General features: G+C 41.2%; 1 long non-coding RNA gene across 1 annotated transcript in view; it reads right to left on the bottom strand.

Moving 5' to 3' along the window:
* Positions 1-817: 817 nt before the first annotated feature.
* Positions 818-16,129, bottom strand: part of LOC132540950 (uncharacterized) — a 62,376-nt gene continuing 47,064 nt past the window's right edge. Inside the window, exons 2-3 of the long non-coding RNA XR_009552160.1 lie at positions 13,811-13,865; positions 818-1,713 (exon numbers count right to left, since the gene is read on the bottom strand). This is a non-coding gene — a long non-coding RNA (uncharacterized LOC132540950). The remainder of the gene's footprint in view (positions 1,714-13,810; positions 13,866-16,129) is intronic.

Below are 16,129 nucleotides of genomic sequence, written 5' to 3'. Positions count from 1 at the left end.
AAGAGTAGAAAGACTGGCAACTTAATGAGGAAGCAAAAGCAATAATCCCTATTGGCAAATTTCTGTGTGGGATATATATATCAAGATGGCTTCCCTGGCGTCTACTTGGGCACAGGGCAGAACAAGTAGCCAAAAAAAAAAGGGAGCAGCTTTCTATTTGTACATCTGCCGAACGTGGGATGTAACTATTCCAAAGGGAGAGACTTTAATCAAATGTATTCTCTCTTACCCCAATATGATAGAAATGTTTCTCAAGTTCTCCAAAATCCTGTATATTTTATTTTATTTTTAGTTTTATTCTACTAGTGGTTTACCAGGGTGGAGAAAATAGTATATGGTTATGCAAAAAAAGACTTTCATTACTGAGGCTCCAGAGTCCCAGGGTCAGTCTCCTACATTACCAGAAGCCAAAGCTGCGCAGTGGTCTGCAAAATGATAACAAGGACAACAGAAACAGTGATAATGGTTAACCAAATTGTATCACAGAGGTGCAGTCTCACCCCATACCCACCACCAAGGATCTTTGTCCTCCTTTCTGATAACCATCATCTACAGCTCTCACACAAAGCCTGAGAGGCAGCTTAGTCACTTTTTTCTTTTCTCTTTTTTGCAAGTTGATTTGCTTTCATTTATATTTCACCTACGAGTGAAAACATCTGACATCTTTTACCTCTCATTTCACTAAGCATAATACCTGCAGTTCTATCTATCCTGTCCAGGAAGATATAACATCATCAGTGTAAAAAAATTTCAGAATAGTACTTCATTGAATATATCTTTTAAAAATTTTTTTCATCTTTATTTATCTTTTGGATAGAGACAGCCAGAAATTGAGAGGAAGGGGGAGACAGGGAGACAGAGAGACACCTGCACCCCTGCTTTACCACTTGTGAAGCTTTCGCCCTGCAGGTGGGGAACGGGGGCTTGAACCTGGGTCCTTGTGCACTGTAACATGTGCGCTCAACCAGATGCGCCACCACCCAGTCCCCATTGAATATATCTTATGACTACTTAATCCAACCATCATGTTGTAAGCATGGAAACTGTATATTCGTTCTAATCCTACATATTCTTACAATATGCTCAGTTTACTAAAGATGAAACCCAAGCACGATCATTTTCATCAGGTCAGTCACAAAACACCAGCAATAAACTTCCATTTTCATTTAAAGTGCTTTAAAAATTACTGTTCATGCATACCAGGTCCTCTCCAGAGCCCTGCCCACTAGGGAAAGATAGAAACAGGCTGGGGGTATGGATTCACCTGCCAATGCGCATGTCAAGCAGACTAGCAATTACAGAAGCCAAAACTCCCACTTTCTGCACCCCATAAAGAGTTTTGGCCCCTCCCCTCTCAGTTTCTAGCTGTCACTATCCAATAAATAAATAAAAATAATTTCAAAAAAATTTAAAAGAAAGGAAAACATTAAAAATAAAAAGAATTTTGGTCCATTACTCCTAGATGGAGAGAAATAAAGAGTGGGAAATAACCAGAGGGCTCTGAATTCCAACTCCATAAGGATCCAGAGAGAGAAAAATGCAAAAAGGAAGGACATTTGAAGTCTTAGCGGGTATAGATTCGACAAAGAAAGGGAGACAAGACAGGACCAGAGGGAAAAGGGGGGGGGGGCAAGTATATCCAAGTCCTGAATCATCTTCTCCTTGTATGCAGAATCTTCCTACAACAATGGCAACAGAGTTTGGGTGTTGCTGCTGCAGGACAAAGAAAGTAAAATCAAGTTCTCCGCAAGTTCTTTCAGGAGGTCAAATAGTAATATGATAATATGACGTCTGCTTTCTTAAAGCTAAAAAAAGATGGGAATTGGGCGTTAGCGCAGTGGGTTAAGCGCAAAGCTGAAGGACCGGCATAAGGTTTCCGGTTCAAGCCCCTGGCTCCCCACCTGCAGGGGAGTCGCTTCACAGGCAGTGAAGCAGGTCTGCAGGTATCTGTCTTTCTCTCCCCCTCTCTGTCTTCCCCTCCTCTCTCCATTTCTCTCTGTCCTATCCAACAACAATAACAACAATAGTAACAACAACAATGATAAACAAGGGCAACAAAAGGGAATAAAAAAATAAAAATAAAAATGACAACATGCCTTCCCCCCCGCCCCAAATTCTTTACAAAACAGACCTTTGGGATATAGGCAATTTCTCTACCTTTTTATACAGTTTCATCCATGACTATTGTAATCAAGTGACTGTAATGCTCACTTTATTTTAATGGAAGAACCAAAGCATAGCTCTGGACTTAGCAGTGCTAGAACCCGAGACTTTATACACAGATGTGAGGCAGAGACAAAATATTGACATGGCCATGTCTGCCTGCCTGGCCCCTGAGTTTTTTGTTTGTTTGGTTGCTTTTTTTTTTTGCCTCCAGGGTTATCACTGGGGCCTGCACTATGAATCCACTGCTCATGGAGGCTATTTTTTTTCCCTTTTGTTGTTGTTGTTTATTGTTGCCATTATTATTATTGTTGCCACTGCCATCGCTGTTGCTGGATAGAAAAGAGAAAAACTGAGAGAGGAGGGGAAGGCAGAGAGGGGAGAGAAAGCCACCTGCCTCACTGTGAAGTGACCCCCTTACAGGCGGGGAGCCAGGGGCTCTGATCCGGGTGCCTGCGCTTCCTGCCACCTGCGCTTAACCCACTATGCTACTGCCCGGCTCCTTGCCCCTGAGTTTTAAGAGCCCCTTCTTCATTTCACTATGAGAAATGCTTTATTGTTAAAAATAGAAAATGGTTTTCTTTAAATTAAACAAAAAGTGTTTAAAGCAGACATTTTTTTTATATATATATATATAAACCAATGTAGAGGGGCCGGGCTGTGAATGGCCTTGGTGAACACACACAAGAACCTGAGTTCAAGCCCCTAGTCTCCACCTGCAGAGGGAAAGTTTCCGGCAAGATAAAGTAGCAGAGCAAGAGTCTCTCTTTCTCCCTCTCTGTCCTCTCTTTGCCTCTCAATTTCTCTCTACCTCTATTCAATACAATAAAAAATAAAGAATTAAAAAAAAAATTCCAACAACATGGAGGTGGGACTATCCCAAATCTACCTGTTCTCACTGTCCTTTTTTAATCCCTTTTCCTCCTTTTTTTAATATATTTATTTATTCCCTTTTGTTGTCCTTGTTGTTTTATTGTTGTAGTTATTATTGATGTCGTTTTTGTTGGATAGGACAGAGAGAAATGGAGAGAGGAGGGGAAGACAGAGAGAGGGAGAGAAAGACAGACACCTGCAGACCTGCTTCACCGCCTGTGAAGCGACTCCCCTGCAGGTGGGGAGCTTGGGGCTCGAACCAGGATTTTTACACCGGTCCTTGCGCTTTGCACCACGTGCGCTTAACCCGCTGCGCTTAACTACCGCCTGACTCCCCTTTCCCTCCTTTTAAGGATCGTCAGGTGTACTGTCAGGAAAACTCATTCCAAAGTCCCTGTGGAAATGACTGTCTCAGGGATGGAGGCTGGTGGGGAGTCACTCCACTGCTGAGGCCCTTGGGATTCTCTTTCCCACATGCCCACTTCCAAGCCTACATGTTCATTCTGATACTCCTGTCAAGCGAATCACCACCTGTCTCCCCCCTGTGTCTCAGTGGAGCTGAAAGTCTCATCTCAGATCAACTGTAGGAACTGAGCAAAACAGTAATAAATGTAAAAGGGTATATAAACAGACAAATGAACCTAGACTTGGGCAACCCAAGGGTTAAGTAAGCAATTACAAGACAGGCCTGGGAATCTGCAAGGCTGGAGATAAATACAAGGGTAGACTCTGAGAAAACAGCCTGGGAACCTGGAGTCAGGAAAAAGAGATAACTCCAAGGACAAAAAAGACCCCCTCCCCTTCCCTGCACCTGTGGGCTATCGATGTGAAACTGCCATGTAACCACATTGTGTAGCTGAACCTTGTCACGTAGCCATGTCATCTGAAATGTATACAAGCCTTAATAGGACTTGGGTACGGGGTCGATTACCAGAGAGCTGGTGTGTCAGCCTCTCGCTAACTCAGCCCTCGCCGGCTAGAATATAATAAAGGCTCTCTGCTTTTACATCACCTTTGATTCCTTGTGGATTTCTTTATATCACGGACCCAGGTACAACAAAATCACCACTCCCTGCTTTTTAGTGTAGAGGCTGGAAATACCAGTTTCCAGGTCTGAAGAATGACAGGCTCCACCACTAAGCTGCCTTTCCTTTTTCAGACAGAGACAAAGAGGCAGAGAGATGGAGGAGCAGAGAGACAGAGCAGAATATCACCACATCAAAGCTTGCTGCAACTTGGTAGGAGCACGCTCACACCGGCGCCATGCATATGCATATGCCAAGTGAGCTACTACCCCAGCCCCCCAGTTTATTCTTTTTTAAAAGTTTTATTTATTATGGACAAGGAGAGGTGGTGAAAGAAAGAATCAGAGCACTGCTCAGTTCTAGGCTTGACTAACTGTAACCTTCCAGGGGGCCTATCTGGCCACCCCAAAGTTCATTATTTAGAAAGAACTCCCCTGCTTATTTTTCCAGTGAAAACCTTATGGTTCAATACAGTGTAACCTTGGGTGCTTCACACGCATCCAAATGCCTACATATTTAGCTGTGCATCTAATGGGTGTAAAAATCGCCTGGACTAAGAACTGACTAAAGTAAAATAAATTTGCCTTACCCTTTTCTGAAGTTGGTGCCTCTCACCAACTTTTGAAGATGCAGACATTCATTTTATTGACAATGTAACTATTTCACAGAAAGCACTTGTGTCATTAACCTCAGGAAGGAAACTGGTTACTCTATCAAAGGTTGCAAGGAAATGCTCCAGGGGCATCTTTGAACCTTTTGAATCACTTAATGAGCCAGAACCCCCCCCCCCCCCCCGAAACTACTCCCTGAGAGAAGGTAAGTGTTGTTTTGTTTTTTGTTGTTGTTGTTGTTTTGTTTTTTGGAAGCTGTGCTGATTCTTCTTCAGGCCATTTAATTAATACTTCAGAGCTTTAGTGAATTATTACTTCAGTATACTACATAATAGACCCTACTGGCTGGATTGAACCTGATTATATGCCTTTTTAAGAGATGCCTAACAAGTGTGAGATATAGCATATTATATAACTAAAATTTTAAAAAAAATATCCTAGGATATGTGAAGATAAAATAGGGGAAAAGACGCAAGATAAGGAAAGCAGAGAAGATACTGAGGCTTTGAAGGAGACAGCTATTTGGAAAAAGTCAGAATTCCTCAGGCAGGAAAAACAGTTCTTCACACAGCAAGATCTAGACAACATTCCAGCTTGGCTAGAGTGAAATGGAGTTGGGGAGGTGGGGGCTGCCAGATGGTGAGAGGCTTCTAATAATATTTTATGAAAGGATATAGAGGCAGGCTACTCACAGAATGTCATATACATTTTAGTTGAGGAGAGAGAGTAATAGCAGATTGAACAGCTGAAAGTGGCCAGGGTTAGCTCCAAGCTGGAAGATATTATTTGGGAGCTATTACGAGTGATGAACAGACAAAAGATTGTAACTGATTAGGCTCAGAAACAAGTGAACAGGAAGAGGAAAGGATGCTTCCAGAATTGTAGACTGACTGTAGGTGGTGTTGGTGTTACAAAATTGGGACAGGAGGTGAAGCAGATGGAATGTCAGGAAATCAAGAAAAGCTCAAGTTTTGTTTTGTTGTTTTTGTTTTTCCAGAGTGGCACAAAGAAGCAGAGACAGAGAGCACAGCACTAAATCTCCCATCAGTGCAGGTGGGTGCTGTGTGCGAACTTTGGTCTCACACCGCGCCAAGCAACACTTGATCAAAATGGACATGTTCACTGTTAAAGTCCAGTGTAATCATCAGGTTGTCAGAAAAGTCATGATGCATTTTCACATAGAAAAACACAGCACGGTTAAGTCTTTCTTTCAACCACCATGTTCCAGATGCTAACATGATGTCAACCGGACTTCCCTGGGCAGACGACCCCACTAATGTGTCCTGCAGCTCCACTTCCTCAGAACTCTTCCCCGCTAAGGAAAGAGAGAGACAGGCTGAGAGTATGGATCGACCTGTCAATGTTCATGTTCAGTGGGGAAGCAATTACAGAAGCCAGACCTTCCACCTTCTGCATCCCACAATGACCCTGGGTCCATACTCCCATAGGGATAAAGAATAGGAAAGCTATCAGGGGAGGGGAGGGGATACAGAATTCTGTTGGTGGGAGTTGTGTGGAGTTCTACCCCTCTTATCCTATGGTTTTTGTCAGTGTTTCCTTTTTATAAATAAAAACAGCATGATGTTAAGCATTTGAAGCTTTTATTCAGGAAACGTGGAAGCACTTGCACAGAGACGTGTGCACAGAGGTAGCATGACTGTAGAAAGACTCTTCGTTATCCACTTGTTGGGGCCTGCCTTTATTTCCTTCCTAAGCCTCCTCTACAGCTGTTACCACGTCCAGATGTTCCTTGTTTTCCCCCTTCCCTCACAGGAAAGGGAAACAAACCCTAACTTTCTCAGGCCATTCTCCAAATTATCTTTCCTCTCAGTGGCTGAGGGTGTGTGTGGGGTGGAATAGATTCCTAGTTGCAACAGTTCCAGGTCTCCACAGGATTAGAGTCTAGAATCATTTCTGGACTCCCATTAACAAGAGTTCCCAAAAATTTGAAAAAAGCCCTGCTTCTTTTCAATCCGCAAAATGGCAGAATCTATTTAAGAGGCACTAGTGAGCAAAAATAGAGTCATGTCAAGGGGCTGAGTGAGTACAAGTGTCAGATGATAAAAATAAGAGGAAATACCACATCTTAAGAAACTGGGAGGGAGCCGGGCCATAGCGCAGCAGGTTAAGCACACTTGGCGCAAGGTACAAGGACCTGCGTACGGAGCCCGGTTCGAGCCCCCGGCTCCCCACCTGTAGGGTGGTCGCTTCACAAGCAGTGAAGCAGGTCTACAGGTGTATTTCTTTCCCCCTCTCTGTCTTCTCCTCCTCTCTCTATTTCTCTCTGTCCTATCCAACAACAATGGCATCAATAACTACAACAACAATAAATAATACAACAAGGGCAACAAAAGGGAATAAATAAATAAAATATTTATTTCAAAAACTGGGAGGTTACAAGCACCGAGCCCCAGTGATAGCCTGAAAGAAAAAAAAATGGAAAGGAAAGGAAAGGAAAGAAGAAAGGAAACTGGAAGGTCTGTTGCAAAGTTTGGCCAGAAGTGAACAAGACTAATAGCAGACCAAAAAAAATAATAAATCTGTCACCGTCCCCCCAATATATTCCTTGGACAAAGGTCAACTTCACAGGAGGGACCCTAATGGAAAAAATTACATTTAGCTTTGAAAGACAAAGGGATTCTCCTAGAAAAGATGAAGTGCCGGGATAGCCTGAGGGTACTTCTTCCTGAGCTAGTGCTCTCTGGCTTGGAGAGAACTCAACTGGAGCCGATCTAGGCTGCTGCGTGGGAGAGGGATCAGGAACTCGTGCCGCACTAACTTCCGCAGGAGATACACTCTGGAACTCTCGGAGCCGGAAAGCAATTTCCAGGTGTCTTTAATCAGAAGAGCAGCTGTTTTTATACTCTCCAAGTAGGGTGGAAACAGGATGTGATATAGAGAGGGTGGAGAGAAAAGTGACTGGTGAAAATCAGAGTGTGACAAATCAGAGTGGAACAGGCGAGAATCCTATCACTGAACCACCAATGCCCTGGAGTGCTTTATGTAAAAGTGATTTATGTAAATAGACCAAAGCTTTGGATCAGTAAATCCCTATATAGGCATATGGTTAAGCAGAAGCCAGGGGGAGGTGGCATACTACCCAACAATGAAGTAAATGAAGACGAAAATATATAGTCTACAAACTTTTCTTTCAATGTGCCCTTTTCTTAGTAACTTTCCTAACTGACCTTCCCTTTCATCTTCCCAAAGTATTCTGTGTTAGCTATTGTAAAATGATGTCTCAGACCACATGATGACGTCATTAAAATTTCTGGTTCTCTTCCACAGGTATAAGAAATAAGCATATGGCTAGCAAATTTGTCTTTACTTTTTCTCTTATCAATCTACCTCACACTCATTTGGTTATCTTTCCAACTCTGAAGAATCCAGAAATGTTTTAAAAATCCTACTGACTGTTGCCTTGCATCTAGGTTTGAAAAATATATGTTGTTTGTCTGCCAAGTATATTCCTTTAAATAATAATAATGATACTTTGTGGCCTGTTTTTCAGGCTGTGTCCTTTACTATAAGAATCCTGCTCTAGGACAAATTCTGGATTGTCAGAGACTTCTCTATCCCATGGGATAAAGAGGGGTGTATTGCCACATGGGATCGCCCATAACTCATATGTCTGGATGCTGCCCCGAGGGCCAGAAGCTTGTCCATGGGATAAGTGGAATAAACGCAATATCTTGCAGCATCAAAAGAATGTGCCCAACGTAATGACATCTGGACAGTAATAACGTTAAGCACCCTTACTCTAATGGTTTTCCCCTTAGAAATGTATTCTGATATTTATCTATGTGATACATAACCTCACGTTATTTGTACCTGGTCATTCTACTCCTGATATATGTCTCACTTAAAAAAAAAATCTTTATTATTCCTCATTCCTTCTGCTGTAATGCATAATTTTACAAATAAATTCTCAGGGGAAGAACAGGACAGGGTCACACACTGGACACTAGGTCAGCTCAGGATGTCCTGTGTGTGTTCCTCCAGATTTCTTCAGATAAAACTGCATAATGACTGAAGTTATTTTCTCTCAACCCTGAGATATATCAGTCGTCAGGGTCCTGGCACTGGCTCTCTAACTGCAGACCAGCCACAGTTAGTAAAGGGGTGTTCTATCTCTTAACCCAGTATCCAAACATTTTTAAAAGTATTTGACTACAATCTTATTACAGAATCATTTTTAATCTTTGTAAAATATACTTTTCTTCATTACAGATAATCACTGCTAACAGCTTTCTATGTTACAAGGGCATGAAAGTGGGTAGCAGAAGGAAAAAGGTTGAAAAAGAATAGGTTGGGACCCAGAGCACTATGGAGGAGGTCAGTTAGTGATGGATGTGAGGGAAGAAACTATACAAAAGCGAAACCTACCTTGTAAATCATCGTTACCCTCAATCAAGTGATTTTTTTCTAAAAAGAACTGTTTTTTAAAATTTATTTATTTATTTATTATTGGACAGAGAAAAACTGAGAGAATAAGGGGTAACAGAGAAAGAAAGAGACAGAGAGACACCTGAAGCCCTGCTTCACCACTCGTAAAGCTTTCCCCCTACAAGCAGGAGCAAGGGGCTTGAACCTGAGTCCTTGCACACTGTGTGCTCTTAACCAGTTGCACCACTGCCTGGCCCCCAAGAATAATTCTTTAAATATTTTATTTTATTTTTCAGTGTGTGGGGGGGGAGGGGAGAGGAGGGAGAGAAGGGATGTGGAAGAGACACCAAAGCACTGCTCAGCTTTGGTTTCTGGCAATACTAGGCAATGAATCCTGGGACCTTTGAGCTTCAGGCATGACAGTATCATGAATATTCATTATGCTGTTTCCCCAGACCCAGAATTCTTTTTTCAATTGGGGATTAATGGTTTACAGTCAACAGTAAAATTCAGTAGTTTGTACACATGTAAAATTTCTCAGCTTTCTACAAAACACCCAGGGCCTCCTCCACCATCTAACACCAGGACCTGAAGCCACCCCTCCCCCAGAGTCCTTTACTTTGATGAAATACACCAAACCCAGTCCAAGTTCTGCTGAGTGTTTTCCTTTTTTTTTTTTCCTTTTTTTTTTTAGTGATGTAATAATGATTGACAAGATTGTGGGATAAGAGGGGTACAATTCCATACAATTCCCACCACCAGAGTGCCACATCCCATCCCTTCCAATGGAAGCTTCCCTATTCTTTATTTCTTTCTCTGGAAGGATGGACCAACAAAGATCTTTATGGAGTGCAGAAGGCGAAAGGCCTGGCTTCTGTAATTGTGTCTCTGCTGGACATGGGCAGGTCAATCCATAACCCCAGCCTGCTAGAATTGTTTTTAAATATAATTTTCTGATCATATATAAATATGTTTCCATGCATAGTTTTTCTATTATTATTTTTAAGACTTTTAATTTATTTTTATGAAGAAAAGTGGAGGAGAAAGACAGAAACAACTACACTACCTCTGCTACTTTCCAGGCGATTATTACTTCTCTTAAGACAAAAGATAAGTAATCAAATGTCTTGTTCTGCTAGCAGTCTAAAGAAAAGATTAAACTATTTCAAGAGATACAGAAGGAAATTTCCCACTAGCATATAAACAAAATAGGTAATTTAAGAGATGATTTATCCCACACATGATAAATTTATAAATGACCTCAAAAGCTCTTGAAGGAATTCATTTTGCAGTTCAACTGGAAGTTTGCAGAATCTACATACATAAGCCAAATTCCACCCTTTTTCTAAACATTTAATGACATGCTCTGTGGGTAAAACAACAAAATCATTTGGAGAATAAATCACAAGGTAAAACTTTTCAGACTGGGCAACTCACCCTGAAACAATTTTGACAATGATTATAGAAACAAGTAAAATACTTTTGCATTAAGACATTGAAAACTATGTAAAAATAAAAATATACTTAAAAATAATTAAACTAAAAATTACTTAATGACATTAAATTACTAAAACTCCATTAGAGGTGCTGGACATTTTAAGTTCTTTGCCTATTTCTTCTTTTCTTCTTCTAGAGTAACTGCTTCAAATATGAAATTAGACTATCTAAAACAATTCACATTCAGTCATAGCTGTGGGGGGGGGAGTTAACAACATAAATCACAAGCCCTCCCTACGGAGAAAAATATCATTTAAGAAATTGCCTGTACTTAGGCCAGGTGCAACCCAAATTTATTTCTAGAGTTTCAGAGTTGCATAACAGAAGTATATTTCAATGAAACTGAACATCAAGTTACATAATTGCAAAAGTACTGGATTCTACTTTGCTTTCTCAGCAAAGGAGATGATTGAGCTGGGCTGGCAGCAAGAGAAGGAAATTTCAAGCAGCCCATCCTCCTGATATTAGAAAATAAGCTCAATTAAAAAATAGTTTAGGTGAGGAGCCGGGTGACAGCACACCTGGTTAACCGCACACATCACAGTGCACAGAAGGGTGGGACAGAGAACCAGCCCAGGGGCAGCGCACGTTACAGCGCACAACAACCCAGGTTCAAGTCCCCTGCAAGGGAAAATCTTTAGGAGTGGTGAAGTACTGTGAGACTCTCTGTCTCTCTCTCCCTCTCAATTTCTCTCTGTTCTAGCAAATGAAGCTAAAATAAAGTAAAAATAAAATTCATTTAAAAAATCATTTAGGGGAAAGAAAACAAAAAAATTTAGTATTGTGTCTCAATACTAAGAAACATAATAAAATAGCCTTTGAGTTTGGGAGCTAGTTTATCCGGCGTATAGCTTGCATGCCTAAGGCCCGGGGATCAAAGGTTCAGTCTTAACAAAACCCAATGCCAGAGCTGTGTGGTATCCTTCTTTCCAGTCTACTCTTCCTGCCTCCACTCTCAAACTTATAAAAGAAGTAAATGCATGTTTTTAATGATGTCTTTTTAAAGACTTCGTTGGATAGGTGAGGTGGCTCAGTGGTAGAGTGCATACCTTGTATCTGTGAGTCCCTGGGTTAGAATCCCACATAAAATTATGAATCACATAAAATGGTAACATGGTTGGGAGTCCAGCGGTAGCACAGCGGGTTAAGCGCATGCCGTGCAGTGCCAAGTGCAAAGACCAGCGTAAGTGCGAGTCCCCAGCTCCCCACCTGCAGGGGAGTCACTTCACAGGCGGTGAAGCAGGTCTGCAGGTGTCTGTCTTTCTCTCCCCCCCTCCGTCTTCCCCCTCCTCTCTCCCTTTCTCTCTGTCCTATCCGACAACGACAACAATAATAACTACAACAATAAAACAAGGGCAGCTGAAAAGGGAATAAATAAGTAATATTTAAAAAAATGGTACTCTAGTCTCTCTCCATCGACAAACATTTTTTAAATAAAACTAAAATTGAAAACACAACTTCCTTTGGCCAGGGTACTATTAGTTGTCTTACTGTATTCCTGGAAAAGATAAGTTTACTCAGATCTGTAAGATACAGCCATCCCTCAGTGCTCACAGCACAGAACACACAGTGACACCAAAATCTGAAGCATGTTCAAAACTCTGAAATAAAAGTGAATGTGAGACTCCAGTTTGCATCTAATACTGCTTACTATTGTTGAACTTTAGTTTGTAAATACTAGAGTTAAGAAAGATGCTATAGGGGGCCAGGTGGTGGTGCAGACGGTTAAGCACACACATTAAAGTGCTCAAGGACCAGGGTTCAAGCCTCTGGTCCCCACCTGCATGGGGAAAGATTCACAGTTGGTGAAGCAGGGCTGCAAATGTCTCTCTGCCTCTATCCCTCCCTATCTCCTCTCCCCTCTCAATTTCTCTCTGTCTCTACCCAATGATAAGTAAATAAAAATATTTTAAAAAGAAGTTAAGTTTGATCTTTAAATACTTGTTTTTAAGGAAAGAATCTCAGTTTGCTTCCATTAGTTAAGAAACAAACTCTTATTGCAAACTAGCAATAAGACAAACACACAACCCCACTTACAAATGGGGGGAGGACAAGTCCAGAATATTCCCCAAAGGAGCCAGTGACCCTACAGGCATTAAGAAAGTCTCATCAAAGTCACTGATGATCAGGGAAATACAAATAAAAACTATGAGATATCATCATTCTAATGAGAATGCCAGATACTAGACAAGACAGACACACCAACTGTCGGAAGAGGTTCTAGGAGAAAACTCCCCTACACTCCTGGTGGAAATATAAGTGGGTCCAGTCCCTGTAGGAACAGCAGAAGACTCATCTGAACACTAGATGTGGACCTACCCTACAACCCTGCTATGCCTCTCCTGGGGATTTATTCAAAGGAAACACAGACACCTATCTGAAGACATCTGTGCATACCTAGATTTACAAAAACACAATTTGCAATAATAGCCCAAATACGGAAGGAACCCAGATGTCCAACAACAGATGAGTAGCTAAGAACGTGATGGTGCAAATACACTATGTAAGACTATGCAGCTGTCAAAAAATGATGAGGACGGGAGTCGGGCTGTGGCGCAGCAGGTTAAGCACATGTGGCACAAAGCACAAGGACCGGCCTAAGGATCCCGGTTCGAGCCCCCAACTCCCCACCTGCAGGGGAGTCGCTTCACAGGTGGTGAAGCAGGTCTGCAGGAGTCTGTCTTTCTCTCCCCCTCTCTGTCTTCCCTCCTCTCTCCATTTCTCTCTGTTCTATCCAACAACGACGACAACAACAATAATAACTACAACAATAAAACAACAAGGACAACAAAAGGGAATAAATAAAATAAATATTAAAAAAAGAAAAGTATAAAAAAAAAGACCAAACCAAACCTGGAACGCCTTAGCAAAGAATTATACATCAACTAAGCAGTACTTCTCACTTTCTTATTCACAAGAAAAGTCAACAAATCAGCATTTATTTAACTTAAAGTTATTTTTAAAAGCAAGTAAATGAGATAAGAGCTTTGGACATTTTCTTGATGTATGTATTTGAAAATCCTAGCTAGCACTTGTGGAGGGTACAGAGGAGTATGTAATAAATTGTCTTTAAGAGTATTACTAGTCGACTTAAATTAAGGGCCTAATATAACTATCTAATGTTTTTATATGCAAGTTGTTCATTCTTCCAGCACTTATTTTAGCAAAACGTGACCCCTTGACAGCAACAGTGTTGAATAAATAAAAGAAAGGCTGTTCATTGTGAATTATAACCAAAAGAGTGGCGATAGTTACTGTGACTCAAAAGAGATGTGCCATCCCTGAACTTCTTTACTCCACCAGCCTGCTCCTGGAAGACAAAATGTGTGACTTAGGCCATACTTCTGGACAACTGTTTAAAGCACTGAAAACTAGCGTTTATGCTTGCAGAGAACCATACCTCAACACAGTCAACCCAGGAGACAATGAATCAGTAGTCCGTGCCTGCAAGTGGATTTGAAAGGGGAACACGCCACAAAGCATATAGTTGTGGGAAGAATCCTTTATTTTCACCTTGACTCTTTGTTGGTTAAAATACCAGAGAATATTAGGTTCAGGGATAGTTAATACTGAGGAGCCTCTCAGGGTTCCTTGCAGCTGGCAGAACAGGCTGACTAGTGGAAGAACCACCCCCCACACACACACTACACCCTCGCCTAGCTCTCCACCCCATTTGCTGGGTCCTACTGGGATCTACCATGTAATACTGATGCCTAATGTTAGCTGCATTGGCTTTCACAGAATGAATAAATGACTTCAAAGTTCCTGCAGTGAAACCACAAACTGCTCTTACTGAACAATACAAGCAGCAAACACGTAGATGGCAGGCTATCTATCCAGCATGCAAGTCACCAGCATATTCACAGCGACTCTCCAAGGAAATGTGGCCATTTGATGAAGATGAAACAGGTGACTTTCATTAAAAGATATTCATGGGCAGGGGTAGATAGCATAATCGTTATGCAAAGAGACTCTGATGCCTGAGGCTCCAAAGTCCCAGGTTCAATCGCCTGCAATAAGCCAGAGTTGAGCAGTGCTCTGGTAAAATCAGACAAGCAAATAAACAAAAACAAAACAAAACAAAAGGTATTCACAGCAATAGGGACATTGAGGTGTGGTAACAGGTGGATGTGTGACTTGAATAGGAAGAGAAAATGGGACCATAAGAATGGGCAAATATATACAAATATAGACAGATAGTTGGAGAAATAATAGTTGACCCCTATCTGTAACCTTCGGAGAACTGCTGTAGCTTCCAATAGAGGGAGTGGGGACTCAGAAGTCTGGTGGTGGGAATGGGCCAGAGTTGTACCTCTGTCATCTTGTAATTTGGTAAATCAATATTAAATCACTAATAAAACAAAAAGAAATTCACACCGACAAAGAGCATTGGTGAGTCTTGTGTACATAATTTTGTGGCCGTAAACAGTGTAATCCCCCTATGAAGATGCATGATAAATTGACAGTTAAAAATTGGACAACACATCAAGAGATGACTGGTCAAAGAAGTTATGGAATATATATTCCATGGAATACTATTCTGCAATCAGAAAAGATGATATTGTGTTCTTTGGGACAAAATAAAAGGAACTGGCAGTGATTATGCTTAGTGAAGTAAACATAGAGATGAAAGACATCATAGATGATTTCACTCATGTGGAATCTAGAGAAGTGATACACGTGAACTTAAAGAGAGAAAGAAACAGAAGCAGGCAAGCTGTACAACTTCTGAGAACGCTGGTGGTGATCTTTCGGAGGCGGGAGGGAGGGATACAGAACTTTGGTGGTGGGTGTGGTGTGGAAACAGACACCGCATCTTACGATCGTATAACCAAACATTAATCACGAGTAATTGTTTAATTGGGCAACAGTTTCTCAAATTAAAAAATCTTCCAAATGAATTGACTCAGTGCACTCACTCTGATTTTATTTTTGAAAATATAAACATATAATACTTACGATTCATTTCAAAAGAAAAACAGATTGTCATCTGAGAAAATGAAAATTCAGCAATTGAATCACGCACAAAAATACTTTCATGCACTTGATGGTGGCCAGCAATCATTTCTCCAGTGTTTCTATTTATCACTGAGACACATCTTTTTCAACTCTGACTACGGTAGCAGACTGTCCTTGTGAGTCCCCATGACAGGGCTGATCTACACTGATCTGAGCAGAGCATGAAAGCCTTTCTGCATCGCCATTATGCTATCTCCCTAACTCACCTCAAAGATCTGCATCAAGTTTAAAGAACATTCTCTCTGCTATCCTGCACAATATTGCATTGAACAGATATTGCATGGTTGGTTCAATTTGCTCCATTCTGATGAATGGTTACAGTGCTTCTCATCATTTTTCTAATTTATAAAGCTAAAGACAAAAAAAAAACAGCACCTGCATCAGTTTTTGTGAGCACAAGGATTTCTATGGAATGATTTCTTAGAACTCTGAATATTTCTGCTATTCAACGCTACCAAATCCAGCCCCATGACCTACCCAAACTCTACAGTTCCATAGTCTTGTCAAAAGGGATTCTTATCAAGTTTGGTGGGGGATCCTCCAGGAAGATTAGTG

Source organism: Erinaceus europaeus, chromosome 10, assembly GCF_950295315.1.
Source record: "Erinaceus europaeus chromosome 10, mEriEur2.1, whole genome shotgun sequence".
NCBI classification, from domain to species: domain Eukaryota; kingdom Metazoa; phylum Chordata; class Mammalia; order Eulipotyphla; family Erinaceidae; genus Erinaceus; species Erinaceus europaeus.
This window is presented reverse-complemented; position numbering and strand designations above follow the sequence as displayed.